Here is a 12,255-nt window from a genome sequence, read left to right on the forward strand (position 1 = left end):
GATCACCTGAAGGGAGGTGGGTACAGAATGGGGAGCCTGTCACCCTGGCCCCATAAGATGGTCAGTGGGACAGCACATTAATTTCACAGCAGACATGGCCTTGCAGGGACAAAGGGCAGTGGATTTTGGTGCTATTGCTGGATTCCCCAGGTGCAGGGCAACATCGATTGCACCCATGTGGCCATCAAGGTGCCGACTGACCACCCCAGTGAGATTCATCAACAAGAAGAGATTTCACTCCCTCAACGTTCAGCTGTTCTGTGACTACAACAAGAGCTTCCTGCATGTGCATGCTCACTTTCTTGGAAGCTGCCATGACTCCTTAATCCTCCGCCATTCGGCATAGCATCAGATCGTCACTCCATACCCCAAAGTGCGTGGATGGATCCTAGGGAACAAGGGATATCCCTTGAAGACATGGCTACTCACCCCTTTATGGGAGCCCCAGACAGAGGCACAGAGGCAATACAACCAATGCCACCTGCTCACTGGGACAAGCATTGAACAGGCCATCGGGCTCCTCAAGATGCGATTGGACTGGTTGGGTGGTGCCCTCCAATACTGTCCTGCATGGGTCTCAGTCATTGTGGTGGTTTGCTGCACTCTCCATAACATGGCCCTCCAGAGAGGTGTGGACCTTGAGGACGGTGAGGCCCTGGAAGGAGACAGAACATGGGGGGAAGAGCAGGAGGTTAGAGAGGAGGAAGAAGTGAAAGCAGAGGGAGATGATGCTGAAGAGAGAGGTGCCGCTGCTGCACGGCAAGGTGGCTGGACAAAGCTCGGGGCATGAAGGACTCGTGAGGATGCCGTGAATGTCAGGGATCTCCTGATTCAGGAACGTTTGAACTGATCCCCTGTGATCCAGGTTGAGCGGCATGACATGGAAAGGAGTCTGAGATACATGCGTGAACACTTGTATTGAAGACACAACCTGGAACATCAAATCATTTACTGCCAGTGAAGGAAGCACATCTGCCCAGATGTTTTGCCCTCACCATGGAGGATCCCATTATCCTGTTCACCACCTCATAGGACTTTTCCTGTCATGGCAGAGCTAAAAGGAGTCCCAGACGTGTGGCTGAAAGTGCCATCATTTATACAGTGCAATTAGAGGAAAACAGTAGACAGAGACAGTAAGAACACATCCCAGTGACCCACTTAGTGCCCTGCGTGACACAGTGACCTCCTTCTGCCACCCTCCAGGAAGAGGGCCTCCCTCTTCTCCCTCATGGCTTCCAACATTACATCCAGATCGGCATTGATGAAGCAAGGGGCAGCCCTGCCTCGGGTGCCAGGCCTCCGGCACTCCTGTGACATATCGTTTCCCTCTGGTGCTGTGGAAGGCTTTGGCACAATAAGCAGATTTCTCCCTCAGGACAACCAACAGCCTCAGTGATGGCTGCTGTGGGGAGTCTGAATCAGTTCCACACTTCATCTGACCCACCTATATTCCAGTACCCACTGGCTCTAATTGGACAGGAAACCCATCTCCACACCAATTAAGGGCTCACTCATGTGAAAATCTTAAACTTTAATCAGTTTCTCACTGGCCCCGGGTTCCTGGTCTGAAAACAATCCTGAATCCTGTTTCTCGCCTCCTGACGAAAATTCAGCCGATTTATATCTGGAGAGGAGGTGGCGCAGGATATCAGCAGGTTCTTGTTGTGCCTGGCCATCAGAGATGGGGGCCTCCTAGCTATCTGGTGACAAAATTAAATATCATACAGACACATGACATACGAACATACGAATTAGGAGCAGGAGTAGGCCACTCGGCCCCTCGAGCCTGCTCTGCCATTCATTAAGTTCTTGGCATACAACACTCACTCATGTTGACTTGATGTCAACAGCCAGTGAAATATGATTATATGCATAATGTTCACCTTCCTTCCTTGACAGTTCTAATTCATTCTTTAATCTCCCACAGAGCCAAGCATTTCACAGGAGGTGGTGCAGGAGAAGTACAGGACTCCTTAGAAGAGGTCACACACTTTGAGGGTGTACTATCACAGGACTCAGTGCAGACCATTGAACGAGCTCAGTTACTCACACTTTGGTGGGACCAGTAAGGAACATAGTTGGGTTTCTGCCTGGTGTCTTAAATATCACAAGTGAGCAACAACAGGTGGTGGAGACAGGGACAGCAGTGGAGAGTTTGTGTTGGAGTCTACAGGAAGCTGCAAGCTCCGCTCAACTGCATGCAGTTGCTGTAGGTTGGGGGCTGTCGATGAAGATGATACTTCTGGAGCTGCAGCAACAAATGTGCAAAGTACTGGCAGGTTTTCCAGTAGCACTGTGCACACTTGCGGAGAGATTGGAGGAATCCATCGCAAGCATGAGTGGCACAGTGTCGAAGGACTTTGCAATGGTGTCTTCATCCATACAAAGAGAACATGAAGCATCAAACACTGCAATCACACGAGTGCATGCTGGTCCCACCACTATTTTGCATACTCTGAATGCCAAAAAATGAAACCCTAGCCTTAGCCCTTCAGCACCCCACTGATCTGCATCAAAGTGCTCTCCAGCTCTTTGCCAGCAGGGATCTGTGGGTGGGCCATAAGAGGCAAGATGGTGAAGGAGAAGTGGGGAATTTGTTCAAAGTGCTCCACTTCTCACCTGTTACCCCACATGCTGCCTCGTGTCCCGATGGCTGAGTCTGCCCCGTACAGGTGCAGGTGGAACAGTCTTTAGCAGGGCCCTCATAGGCTCCAAAGCCCAAAGGATATCAGTCAAGAGCATGTTAGCAATCAGAGCAGGGATCTGAGCAGCCTGCCTCTAGTTCTGCTGAAGCCACAGGGGTTGCACCATGCAGGAGTAGCAGAAAAGGGAAGGATAAAGATTGGTAGATATACAAGGGAACATACACAGGTGTGTTTCACAATGATAGATTTTAATGTTAGATAACATTATTTCATTGCACCACTTTCCTGTCTTGTCCATTTTTGCCTGCTGCCTGATAAGTGACCTTCTCACTTGGGATGAATGGTAAGACAAAGCTGAGCAATGGGTGGCAATGAAAGGGATATTTGGTTAATTGCAGGTCTGCTTTGTGTCGGGGAGATGCTGGGTCAAGTGAGTTCAGCATGTGCTGCAAGATGGAAACTTACCATTATGAGGGCATCCCGTGCAGCAATGTGCGCCATTGCTAATGCACAAGCCACATCACATTCCTCCTCCTCCTCTGAAAAGGTTCTGCAGCTCCAAATCTTGCTCCTGGGCTATGTTGTGCAGAGCACAGCAGAACACAATCATTCTGGAGATGCTGACCTGTACATATTGGAGGGAGCTTTCAGATCTGTCCAGGCACCCGAAGTGCATCTTCAGCATCCCGACTGCCTGCTCAATGACACATCTTGTCATCATATTGCTTTGATTGTAACCTTCCTGGGCCTCGTTGCTTGGGCTTCTCATGCGTGTCATCAGCCACATTTTAAGTGTCTCCAAACAGCCAATGGATAAGTCTTCTCTGAGGTATGAAGAGCTCAGGGAGGATGGACTAACCCAGAACGAGAGCATCATGGTCACTCCCTGGGACTCTTTCACAGACCTACATGATGATCTTTTTATAATTGCACACAAGCTGAATATTGATGGAGGTGAAGCCCTTACATTTCATGAACACTGCTGGTGATCTGGGGGTGCCTTGATTGCCACGAGTGTGCTGTCGATGATGCCCTGCCACCTATGGGAAGCCAGCCAAAGCTACAAACCCGAGCACTAGCACATTCTGACCAGCATCATCAGTGGCAAAGTGTACATAATCACCAGCACTGGGAAACATGGCATCGATCACCTATGTGATGTGTTTGTGGGTGGCTGACAGTTATATTCTGCAAATATCTCCTGCAGATCCCTGGAAAGAGGTAAAGAAGTTAAGGGAAGTAGCAACTTTGACAGTCACTGGCAAAGCATGGCCACCAGGTCCAATTGGCAGCAGGTCTTGTTCTATCAGGCTGCACATGTCTGCCACGAACCAACGGGATACCCTTAGTCTCCTGAGGCACTGATCTTCGGACATTTCGAGGAAGCTGATCCTCAGCCTATAAACCCTGTGTTTCAGGTATCATCTCCTGTGAACTGCACCACTGAGTTCATCCCCTCTCTCCTGTAAAGTGGCTGATTTGTGAGGAGGAAGCTACTGTTGCTCCTGCTGGGGCTGTTGGTGGTCCCCCTGCTGCTGGTGCTCTTCCTGCTGCTGCTTATCTTGGTCCTCATCTGAAGTCCAAGGTAAAGCAGCATAAATGGCACCTGTACTGATCTGTTTGTTGACATTTGTAAAGTGGAGATCAGACACACAAACCTCCAAAGTGATGTAAGTCACCTCCAAGGTAGTAGAAATCATCTGTAATTCAACTCTTAGAACAAGTACTGTGACCGAAGGCCTTTCACACAATTAGACAAGGAAGCAGGTGTGAGATCAGTACTAATGGGATTTTTTGCCTGTCATTTCTTCAGCTCTCTCAATTGCTGCTGTGAATTTTACCTTACTTTCAATGGTAAATCCAAGCAGCCTGGGAAAACCCAGGCAACCACAATTAAAGTTGAAAACTGTTGTTAAAAAGTTTATTAATGACCTATTAACAGATTTAAATTAGCAACCAGTGTCTCCCAAGGGTGTTTCTTGCATGCAGCTCAACATGCTGCTGTTAAATGTGGAAATTGGTGGTTTGGAGACAGTGTCCTGACATATTGTCAATTTGAGTGCTTTTAAATCCACTCCTAAACCCACTCTCAGTTGGAAGTTAAAACTCCACCCATTAGGAGGGGTGCCCAGAAGTTTGGGAAAAGTGTTGGGTTTTAAGCAGGGTATTAAAGGAGGAGAGAGGTGGTGGGATTTCGAGAGGGAATTCCAGAGCATGGGGCCTAGGCAGTTGAAGGCACAGCCACCAGTGGTGAGGTGAAGGCAGTGGAGATGTTTAAGATGCCAGAGTCAGAGGAACAGAAAGTTCTTGGAAGGGTTGTAGGGTTGATGAAGGCTGTAGAGATTAGGAGGTGTGAGGCCATGAAGTGATTTAAATATGAGGATGAGAATTTTAAATTGGAGGTGTTGAGAGAACAAGGAAAGGTTTACTTGGGAACAAATAGCTGGGCTTCAGCCTTAAACAGCTTCCAGTTGATTTGCCTGGGTGTGGTATTGTCAGGCGTCTGGCACTAAGACTAACAGCATGGAAAAGAGTAAAGGGACAAAGAAGGAAATAAATTTATTTAGGAAAATATATAAATTTAGAACCAACATCACAAAAAATAAACTATCTAATCATACCTCATTGCTGTTAATGGAGCTTGCTGTGTGCAAATTGGCTGCCATGTTTCCTACATAACAACAGTGACTACACTTCAAAAGTACCTCATTGGCTGTAAAGTGCTTTGGAATGACCTAATATTGTGTAAGATGCTATATAAATGCAAGTCCTTTCTTTTGACTATTTAAATCAGCATTGATACAATTCTAGGATTATGTCACATGCCTGCTTTGTTGGCAGTAAATGGTGCACAGCGGTTCAAGAGAAGTATTTTGTTTCATGATGTATTGTCACCAGCAGTATTATTTTTAAGAGATCTGGATCGTGTGGGATATAACTTGATGCCCAGCACAACACACTAATCGTTTGAAGTTGGATTTGAAGGTGCATTGTTAAAGAAGTGTTTGATGTTGTTGCTAATCTGCACTCCACTTGACCTGGATTGGAGGTTGTTCCAAAATGTGATTCCAAAAGTAGTTATTATTCTATATAATATCAAATAAGATCATCCCAAGCATTTTGAAAGCAATATAATAAATGACAACTCATTTGAAAATCACACCATAAGACCAAGCAATTCCTTATCTGAACTCTTGAAATGTGATGGTGATGATGTGATAGGCAGTTATGGTGATGTATTACTTGATATAGTTTATACAGCATCCATACATTAGACAAACCTATCTGTACTGATCATTTCAAGCTCCAGGCAGCAGAACTCTTGTCTTGTGTTTTACGGCAAAATTGGGGGGGTGGGGGGGTGGGTGGTTTGAATGAAGGTGAACACACAAGGGGCTGAATTTAGTGTGGCCGTTTGGAGTGGGAATGAAGGCTTGCGGGGTGAGGGGTTGGGTGGTGGAGAATCACGTCGGATGGAAGTGTCTGCCTGGAAATCCGGCATTGTGGCATCATTTCCTGATTTAATCAGTGGTGGGAAAGCACCAAGGTGGCACTGCCAACCTGGCACGATGGGAATATAATTTAAATTGTAAAGCGCTTACGTTTCATACATTTGCATCTAATTCATCGCGATTCAATGAGGGGGGTGGGGGGGGGGGGGTTGTCGGGATTAAGTGGACGGCAGGCTGCCCTCATGTGCCTTCAGATTCCTGACCATTAAAAGCTGGCAGCACCAAGGCGCGTCTCAGTACCGCAATGGGTAGTCAGCCATATCCAGCACTGCAAAGGGAAAGACGTGGGTGCAGAAGCTATTGTTGGCCTACAGTGCTATGCGTTCTGCAAGGATGGGCATGGTCTTGGATGCTCTGCAAGGGGTGTTGGGTTCTCGGGTGGGAGTGCTGGCTGAGCAGGGTCTCGGGTGGTCAGCAAGGGGATGCGGGGGCTTGGGTTTGGATCGCTGTATAGGGTGACCAAAATGTTGGGTGAGATGTTTGATTGACCATTGTGCTGGATAAGAGGGTCAGCTATTTATAAGGGTAGGCACTCAGGGAGTCTGTTGGGAGAACAAAAGCTCAGCTGTCAAGGCAGGGTCATCTCTGCATCGACAGCACTCTGGAGGCCCACTGGTCACCTGGCATGAGTCTCATGCACCCTGTCTTTTTGGAGCCCAGTGGTGTGATGTGGCGCTTCTGATGAAGGGAGGGTCAAGATGCTGCTGTGCCTGCCTGTGAAGCTCCATAACAAGGGCAGCAGCGGCCAGCCTTGCCAAGAAGGGCCCACCTACTTCAGACAGTCTAGTGGACTTGAATCAGCTACCTCCCAGTGTTCGAGAGGCAATGTCAGCAAAGACCACACCTCTCCAGGGAGGCCGTCACCGACTTATGTGCCCTGCTGCAGGAAGAGTTGCGGTCTTGGGATTTGGGGGTCACCCTATGCCAGTGGCCCTGAAACTCACAGTGAAACTAAACTTTTACACGTCTAGATCATTCCAAGGATCCACTGGGGACATGTGCGGGGTCTCACTGGCAGCTGCCCATCGTTGCATGAAGGAGGTGACTAATGCCATGTTCAAGAGCACTGGTGACTATGTGTGCTACTGGACCGATCCTGACATTCAGGCCAAGAGCTCCATTGGGTTTGCAGCCATTACTGGATTCCCTTGGATGCAAGGTGTGATAGACTGCACACAGGTGACCATTGAGGCTCCAACAGACCAGCCAGCCGCCTTCATCAACAAGAAGGGCTTCAATTCAATCAATGTTCAACTGGTCTGCGACCACCGAAAGTGTCCCAGGAATCAGCCATGACGTCTATATACTTCGACAGTCATAGGTGCCACAGCTTTTCAGGCCCCCCACTCACCTTCAGGAATGGATTCTCGGGGACAAGGTCTACCCATTAACGACATGGCTTCTGACGCCTGTGAGGAACCCTCACACTGCAGCAGAGGAGAGGTACAACACTTGCCATGGATCCATCCATGGTGATCATCGATGAGGCCATTGGGCTGCTGAGATGCAAGTCTGTTGCCTAGATCGATCTGGTGGCGCCCTGCTGTGTGCCCCAGCGAGGGTTTTGCCTAACGTTGTAGTCTGCTGTGCTCTGCACAATCTAGTGCTGCAGAGTGGGAGGCAATGCAGGACGATGATATGACTGAACTACACTCCTCCGTCGACGCGGAGGACGAGGAGGAAGGAGATGAGCAGGCAACACTGAATGTTGGAGCCCTTGCACCGGAGGTCAGGCAGATTGCATGTCGGGCCAAGGAGGCAAGAGACAATCTCATACTTATCCACTTCCAGCCACCATGATGGCCACTCTGAAAAAAGCAATAAAGACTCACCTCAATGCATGCATTCTGTTGCCTTTTTCCTATTTGTCTTCCATACCTAGAGCCCAACTGAACCACGCACGATGGTCCATGGGAGAGCCGATTAAAATGACGGCTGTACTAACATTGGCATTCATTAAGGGGGAAGGGGGAAGTCAGCAGCTCACAATTAATGCATGATACAATAATCACTTTTACGCAGTGAAGGTTAATTGCTTGAACAAAAGAACTTGATATGATGTAGCTCATGTCAAATTTCAAACACCCGTGAACCCCCAAGCATCTCTGGGTGTTTTTCTTTATATGTTTACGAATGCTTCCACGAGGTGTGACCCCAGCGCTAGCAGCTGGGCTGGAGGCAGGCTGCCGATGACGCGCCCCTTGGCCTGTGAAGACTTCAGTGGCCGTCCTCTGGCTGCCTGAGGCCTGGAAGGCCCCGGCTACCTGAGGATTTCCTGCACTGGTGCAGGACTCTCTTCAGACACCATGGCTGCGGGAGCTGGGCTCACTGATGGAGGGGCTGAGGAACTGCTGGCCACACTTGGAGTGCCCTCAGGGGTGCCCCCAACTGTGGGGGTCAGCCTGTCCTCCTCCCTTTCAACGTTGACTTGCACCTCCCTGCTCACCAGAGAAGGACAAGGACCTGGTGGATATTCCAGGTGCCTTGTCCTTCTCTCGCCTTGCCACTGCTGCATAGAGCTCATGGCCAAGGCGATGGTGTGCAGATCTGCGCACATTTGTGTGATCTGGCTTGCCATGAGGCTCGCCAACCTCTCGATAGAGGAAGCCATGCGCTCACATGCCTGAGACTTAGCAGCAGTCATGACATGGATGGACTCCTCCATCGTCTGCTCATGGCTGTGCATTGCCTTGGCATCTCCGCCAGATGTTGCCTTACCTCTCTCTGCAACTCCAGCATGACCTGTGTTGCTGACACCAGAGGTTCGTCATTAGCCTAGGTCTCAACGTGCTCCTGGCCACCCATAGTCCTCCGACTAGCAGAAGCCTCAGCTGTCTCAGCCTCAGCCAGCTGCTCGGGCATGTGTGCAGTGTTCTCACCAGCTTGTGACCCTGATTCTACAGCCGAGCGGAAACCCATCGAGGTGGAAGTATCGACGTTGGTGGAAGGTTCAGGAGAGACATGTGGGACAATGCATCCTCTGACTGCTTCCTCCTCAGAGGTTGACAGTTGCCCTGACTTCTGGTTGAGTCTACTGCGAATGCCGACCTGCAGTGTTTCAGTGAACATCAATGCAAGCTCGAGGAACAGCATCTCATTTACAGATTAGGCACACTACAGCCTGCTGGACTGAACATTGAGTTCAATAATTTCAGAGCATGACGGGCCCCCCTTTTTATTTTTCGTTATTTTTTCTTTTTCTTTTTTATTATTTATTTTTTATTTATTTTATTTCAGTTTGTCTCATCATTCATTTTTTTACCATGTGCCCACCCACTTTTTTTTGTCATGATTGTGCTTTGGGCCAGGGCTGTTCATTTTTCAGTCAATTAACACCCTCTCTGCACTAACGCTTTGTCTTTCAGCACACCATTAACATACCGTTCGTCTTTGCTCCATGACCTTCTGGTCAGTTATTCTCCAAGACTCTCTATCCTATCAACACCTGGCCCTTTGTTATCTCTTGCCCCACCCTTGCTTTATTTGCTTAAAACCTATTACATTTCTAACATTTGCCAGTTCTAATGAAGGGTCACTGACCTGAAACGTTAACTCTGCTTCTCTCTCCACAGATTCTGCCAGACCTACTGAGTATTTCCAGCATTTCTTGTTTTTATTTCAGATTTCCAGCAGTTGCAGTATTTTGCTTTTATTTTAATGTAAATACTCGACTGATCAGGCAGTGTCTGTGGAAAAACAGAAGTAGACATTTCAAGTGTAAGACCTTTCCTCAGAGCTGAAATATTGATTTCTGTTTCTCCACAGACGCTGCCTGGCCTGCTGAATAATTTCAGGGTCTTCTGCTTTTGTTTTCGAGATTGGCAGTATTTTCCTTTTTGTTTATTGTTTATATTCGATAATATTGTCGGCCTGATTCGCTGACTGCCACTCACTGTGAGAAAGGCTCCATGATAGCAGCATAGTCTCATCATTTCAGCCATTATATTTTAAATGGAGTAGAGCTACTTTACTGAATGGAAATCAGTAAAAAATATTACATATTTGATTTTACAAAAATAGTACAGAAATACCATTGTTGATGGGGGAGGGGGGGAATTAAACTCAGCAGTACAGATGTCAAAGTGCCAATTTCATGATGCTATCTTCCACATGCCAAGGACACCTGAAATAAGAAAAATCTCATTGGGTTTGTCGATTTTTCTGGCCTCCCTGGTGGCCACCTAAAACAGGCGCTATGTCCTTGCAGATGCTAATGAGTGGCCTAGCATTTGTTTTATGACCCTTTGGGAAATTGTGCTGCCCTTATCAGAATGGGCTCCGGGCCTGCTCCACTCAGGTTTTTCTGGCATGGATACAGCCTCGCAAGCACCCACCAACAAATAGGTAAGTATCTTTTTTCTAACGCTTGATGTGGAGCCAGGAGATGCAACAGTTTTCCTCCCAGCTCCACAGCCCTCCTGAGAGACATTTCTGACCCAAGATCACCCCAGCCGGCACTTACCTGATGGCCACTGTGAGTAAGGCAGGTAGCCTAAATTGGAGCATTCTCAATGGGTGTACCACCTAAGGAAATGCAATAGGCGATGCGGGCTCACACAACTTAGTGAAGTAAGGCCTGATGCCCAATTTTGGGCCTTTCGGTTGTGATGCATATTCCTTGTTCCCCTTTGTATTTGTGCCTGAAGGTGGGCCATAATTAGCATAGCCTTTCTAAGATTTCTAGTGGAACATAACGTAAGAAATAGGAGCAGGAGTAGGCCATTTTGCCCCTTGAGCCTTCTCCGCCATTCCATAAGATCATGTTTGATCTGATTGTGGCCTTAACTCCACTTTCCTGCCTGCCCCCCCCGTAACCCTTGACTCCCTTGTAGATCAAAAATCTCCTGAGTTTAGTCTTGAACATATTCAATGACCCAACCTTCACTGGTCTCTTGGGTAGAAAATTCCAAAGAATAGCAACCTTTTGAGAGAAGGAATTCCTCCTCATCACTGGGCTGCATTTTACATGTCTGCCGCCAAAATCGGTGGTGAACGTAAACTATGGTGGACCGCCCGTGCAGACCACGTGTCGTGGAGCCGCCGAGATATTGAACGCGGCGGCTCATTTAAATGGCTGGGGCCGTGCCACCCTCGATGACGTGGAGGGGGCGGGTGGTAAAGCCTGGCTCGGGTATAAAATTAAAACCCAACCCGGGCCCGACCCGACAACAGCCAACCCGAATCCGACCTGAGCCCGAGTCCTTTAATTTTTTTAAATGCCCGACCTGAGCCTGACACATGTATTCGGGTTTGGTCGGGTAACCAGGCTTTAGACCAGTGATACAGTTATTGATGTACCCGTGTTCAATTAACACCATAAAGTTTAATAAAAAACAACAAACACTGATTTCAAACAGGCGAAGGCGCAGTGACCCTGAGCACATGCGGGAAAAAAAGTATCCACTTCAGGAAATCATGCAATGTAACCAGTAAACTTCTGAACTGCATCAAGTTCCGATGTCATTAACAAAAGAAAATCTCCGCGGAGAACTCAGGTTGGGAAGTTTAATCTCCCTATTTCCAGATAATTTTAAATCCTTGGGCCAAGTATAGATTAAAGCAAGAGCTCAGTTAATGTTTCTGTACTTACTGCAGTTACTGGTATCTTCCCCGGGCTTGTCAGTTTCTCCCGGACTTGATAGATTTCAGAGTGTAAGGGGTTGGGTTAATTTCACTCAGGTGCTTTATGTCGGAACTTGTAGCTGTTTCTACACATGTTGTCGGGTCTCGTCGGTTTGGGGTCGGGTAGCCACGCTCCAGTGCGCGGTCCGTCCCGGTAATGGCGTCAGCAGCCTTTACGCAGGAGCTGATGCCATTTTTAAAGGGCTTTGAGCCCTTCCATTTAATTTTAATATTTAAAGAGAGAGGTGAGGAAAAATGTCACAAAAATGTAATTTTCCCCTCTACCAGCCCCCCAATTTCCATGCAATGCATCACTGGCCCTCTCCCTCCCCAAAACACTTCCCTTGCCCACCTGACTTACCCCCCCCCCCACCCGCAGCTAATAAACTTTAAACTTTATCCCTTCCCACCATCCCCTCCACCAATCAGATAAGTTTGACTGTGTTCCCCCACCTCCCGCACTGAAACACTGACCT

At 48.1% G+C, this 12,255-nt stretch overlaps 1 long non-coding RNA gene across 1 annotated transcript in view; it reads right to left on the reverse strand.

Moving 5' to 3' along the window:
• Nucleotides 1–12,033, reverse strand: part of LOC137379709 (uncharacterized) — a 126,006-nt gene extending 113,973 nt beyond the window's left edge. Inside the window, exon 1 of the long non-coding RNA XR_010976892.1 lies at nt 11,748–12,033. This is a non-coding gene — a long non-coding RNA (uncharacterized lncRNA). The remainder of the gene's footprint in view (nt 1–11,747) is intronic.
• Between the last annotated feature and the right edge of the window lie 222 nt (nt 12,034–12,255).

Source organism: Heterodontus francisci, chromosome 18 (genome assembly GCF_036365525.1).
Source record: "Heterodontus francisci isolate sHetFra1 chromosome 18, sHetFra1.hap1, whole genome shotgun sequence".
NCBI lineage: Eukaryota > Metazoa > Chordata > Chondrichthyes > Heterodontiformes > Heterodontidae > Heterodontus > Heterodontus francisci.